Genomic DNA, 4988 nt, shown 5'->3' with positions numbered 1-4988 from the left:
TTAGTCAGGTATGAAAAATGAAAACAAGCAATCGAAACTGGAAACAATGGGAGGAATATATTTTTTCTGTTACACAAAATAAATAAACAAAACTCTTTAACAGTATATTAGGCCTGTATCAGTGTTAATATTTGATATATGTAGTAATGCTATACAAGTTACACAATATTAACAGTTTCCATTTCCAGTTAAATTAACTTAATTGTTTATTTCCTCAATTTGTTAAGGTAATGCAATGAATATTATTGTTGGCAGACCCAAAACAATTTTATGATGCAGGGTATCACTATTTATTTCGCTATGAAAATCATTATCGTGTCAATTAATACAATTATGAACTTGGCTTTGTACTGCTAAAAAGTTCCATACAGATTTTTAAAAATAGACCCATGTGTTTTGTGTACTTGAAAAATCATCTGATCATTACTCAGAAACTATTCATGTGATGTTTCTTCAGTGCTACAGGCCTCTGATCTATATATAAAAAAACTTGCAGAAGATGTGGATCTTAAGCTGTAGACATTGTTTAAGAAGGGATTTTTCGAAATTCGAACCTTAAGGGAGTGAAATACGGAATGAAGGTTTTTTTTAAAAAAAAGTCACTATTAAGGCAGTTTCGAAGCAAGACCTACGAAAATAGGTGTTTGGTTTCTCAGTCGGGAATGAAGAAACATGTATTCCAGCATTTCTGGAAAACTAAGCCCATGGGACTGAAATAATGGAAGAAAGATTTTTTTGAAAACATATCAGTGTTAAAGAACTAATAAAGTATTTTTAAAGATACATCTATGAACATTGGTATTTGACTTCTCTGTTACAAATAAAAATATATCTGTTTCAGTGTTTTCAAATACTGAGCCCCTAATGGTTTGAAATAGGGGATGAGACTTTTCATGGATATATTTATTACGAAATTATTATTAAAACGAAATTTATGAAAATTTAAATTTAGGTTCTTAGCTAGAAATAAAAATATTCGTCTTTTAATATTTTTGGGAATTCAACAACTAAGGGGGTGAAACATTTTATGAACATATTTCATTGCAAAAGCATTTTTAAAATTAATCTTTGAAATCTTGTATTTGGCTTCTCAGTTAAGGATGAGAAACACATGTTTCACTGTTTTTGGAAATACAGCTCCTAAGGGGAAGGAGGGGGAAAAAGGGTCAGTCTAATTCACTGACTCATCATCGCCTAGCCCAAACCGCTAAGGAGAGAAGGTTGAAATTCTTAAGGATGGAAACTCAAAGATAGGAGAGGGTTGTGAAGTTTATTCTGTAGACATCGTTTGAGAAGGGACTGTCCAAAATTCCACTCCTACAGCAGTGAAATAAGGGATGAAAGGGTTTTTGGAAGTATGTCGTTATTAAGGGAATTTTGAAGCTAGAATTTTGAAACCTGGTATTTGGTTTCTCAGCCAGAAAATATAAAATATGTGTTTCAGCATTTTTGGAAATTTAATCACTAACGGGACGAAATAGTGGGTGATAGTTATCTTGAAAAAAAAAATAATTACCAAAGAACCACTAAAGGATTTTTAGGCTGCATCTGTGACAACTGGTATTTCACTTCTTGGTTAGAAATAAAAAAAATATGTGTTCCAGTTTTTCATGGTAATTCAACCCCTAAGGGGATGCAAGAAGAAATGAAAATTTTGAAGAAAATATTTCTTGCATTAAAAAATATTTTAGAGCTACATTTATGAAAATTGGCATTTTTCTTCTCCATTACATACAAAGAAATATTTGTTAGGGAATGAAAGTTGCTATGGAAATATCCCCATAAAAAGTAAAAAGGCATGATTAACAACAACTTGGGACTCCAGCCACCAGAATCATGTTTCGGTCAGAAGTACACTAAGAAAACATAATGCTTATTACCTTAATTAATATGAAATGCTTAGAAGTTGCTGCAATTTGTGAACAACATAATAATTCTGTTAAATGAAAACAAAAAACACCTTTAGAGGCCATAGGGACTACACAAGTGAAGCAGTGGGCACTAAGCTAGTACTTGTATAATTACAGTTGATGAGATCAGTCAATTTCAATTATATTAGATTCAGCCTACATTATATTTCATCAAGCCTTATGATATTCTGAGTTTATTTTTAGAAATCAGAGAAAGCTGTGTCTGATTTGGTTTTGGGTTTTCGCTGGCCTGTTCTGAGCGTTCACAAATATTAATTTTTTTAAAGAATGTGGATAACTTTTTCACAAATGAATTTTTTAATTTTTTCTAGAAGGTATATCACATATGCCATCCTGTTTATGGTATGGTTCCACTGCTGATTAATTAAGAATTTTTGGGTGTACTCTTGTAATTTAAGAAATATTTGTATCAATTAGCTGAGATTTTCTTTGCTTGAACTTCATTAGATGGCTTTACTTGTGACAAATACAGTGCCTGAGAATTTGTATTTCGTGATAGTGTATCATATTTCTGTTACATTTTCTGGCCTCAGAAACAATGTATTTTCATTTTATTGGGGTTAACATCATTACCTACACTAACATTCTTTGTAAGTGAATTGTCTGCTGTACCTGTTTATTGATTGATAAGTATGTTAAAACCCGCATGGGACATTAAACATTTCATTCTACAAGTTTTGCTATGGATGAATGAGAACTGATACCCTACATTTCCCATGAAAAGATTTAGTATTAACTCTTATGTTCTGTACTGGATATGTACTTTTCAACATAGACCTGAATAAAAAAAGGTCCATACGATTTTTTCATGTTTCAGAGAGGACATTTTTTCCATTTAATTTGTTAACAAGTATTTGGAAATTATAAATACATATTTAAATGCTTTTGATTTGATACTGCAGAGTATGTCACAAATATAACATACAAATCAGGATCAATAAATATCTTGCCTTGTGTTGTTTTATTCTTCAGTATGTATCTGGAAATATGGGCGTTTTCGATTTGAGAATATAGGTTATTGGTGAAGGCTCGAAAAAATGCCAATGAAAATAAAAAGTAAATAAATCTTAAGTTTTATTTTGGAAACTACCTATAAATCGGGCATATTACCACTACGTTTCTAGAGATGTAAGTGTTAGTATATAGGCAGAAAATCAAGTAAGACTAACTGTTCTATTCCGTGAACGGTTCAAGATATCGAAACGACCTTTGTGACGAAGAAGTACATAATTGTTCTGTGCAGTGTACTCTCTTAACTCTTTTGTCAACCGAGCTACTGAAGCGACTAGTTTCTTAATGCAATGATATATTATTAAAGCTCATTGAAACTCTCTTTAAAAGAGGAGTCCAATGTTACAGCACTTTTTAATGGTGAGTTTCAAGAATATTGCTACAGTATCAGAGAAACGGGCTAAAACTGGAGGGAAAGGCGGCGAGAATGGGCTCCTGCAAATTATAAATCCAACGGGGGAGCCCTCACGCCAGATTCTGTCGGTATACACAGTAAGAGGATAGCCCTACGCTACTGTGCTGTCCAATCACATAATGTGGTCACCTGTCAAAAGCGTGAATAAGACCCTCCTGCAGCAAGGACCACTGCGAAATGTGCAGGAAGAGAGTCAATGACGTTGTGGAAGGTACCAACAGTGAAGTGGAGCCATGCTGACAAGGGGACCCTCCATACTGGAAATCAAGGATTTTGATGCTCTTCAAATATGTTGTAGAGGCACTTACCCTGAGTACCTGGCTATCCGGGCTTTTAGCGGCGGGTCTTGGTTTTTGGGAAAATCTATTTTGAAGTTCATTGCGCACTTTGTGTACCCATAATATTACGTATATTCCGAGCAAATCAGTGTAGCGCAGCGGTACTGGTTACGGCTACCGCGCTAGAGTTACCGTGTTCGAATCATGCTCCTTTTTTTTTGTATGCAAGAGCCATACGGAAAATTTGGTCCTAACGTTCAAAAACGAGTAGACGAAGGAAATAAACTAACAAACTAATAACATTTGAAATTTTGATATTGCATTCATCAAACTCAAGTGTATATTTTGATTATGTTTTAATAGCATTAGAATACTAAAAATTAAGAAAAAACAAAAAATAGTTTTCTTTTTAATTCACACACACACACACACACACACACACACACACACACACACACACACACACACACACACACACACACAGAGTTTAAGAAATACTTTGAACAAGTTGCAGTCTTTTTGATCTATTTCCTTTAAGTTTTGCTCATTCTAAGAAATTCACATACTCCATTACAATTTGTTTTGGTTACACAAGCAGTTCATCATTTCAAAATCTGCAGTTGTTTCTTCCTGTTTGTATATGTATATCCATTATGAATGAAAACACACACAACACTGGTATAATATTCTACAATATTTATTATTTACTTTGCAAATTAGTTTTCAGCTGTTATGACATCATCAGGTATGAGGATAAATACATGAAATTTTGTGGTTAAAGTAGTGCTTGTACAGATTATCTCCATTTACAGAGGTGGAAAATGTTAATGTAAGATATAGGAATAAAATGAGAGGTATTATTTTAGTGTGAATATGATACAAGAATATTTAACGAAGATAAAATATGTATCACATCAAATAAAAAGCTATATACAAATTACAACATTGTTCACAGAAGAAATTACACACACACACACACACACACACACACACACACACACACACACACACACACACACACACACATATATATATATATATATATATATATATATATATATATATATATATATATATATATATATATAAACTGGTAATTGCAAGGATCTCATTTACTTATTCAGCAATCTTTCGACACTTGCTTACAATTGATGTCATCTTCATTAGTAATTCCAAAAATAGTTTTTATATATTGTATTACAGAACTGGAGAAAATTTTAACAGTAACCACAGATATATGCATAACTTCTAGTGTCTGATTCCATTTTGGGTTTTATCAATGACTTCATACCTAAGTGATAGGCACTACATGGAGGCCATATGCGAAGGCAATGAGGCTTATTCGTAAATAAA

The sequence above is a fragment of the Schistocerca serialis genome, chromosome 9 (assembly GCF_023864345.2).
Source record: "Schistocerca serialis cubense isolate TAMUIC-IGC-003099 chromosome 9, iqSchSeri2.2, whole genome shotgun sequence".
In the NCBI taxonomy this organism is placed as follows: Eukaryota; Metazoa; Arthropoda; class Insecta; order Orthoptera; family Acrididae; genus Schistocerca; species Schistocerca serialis.
This window is presented reverse-complemented; position numbering follows the sequence as displayed.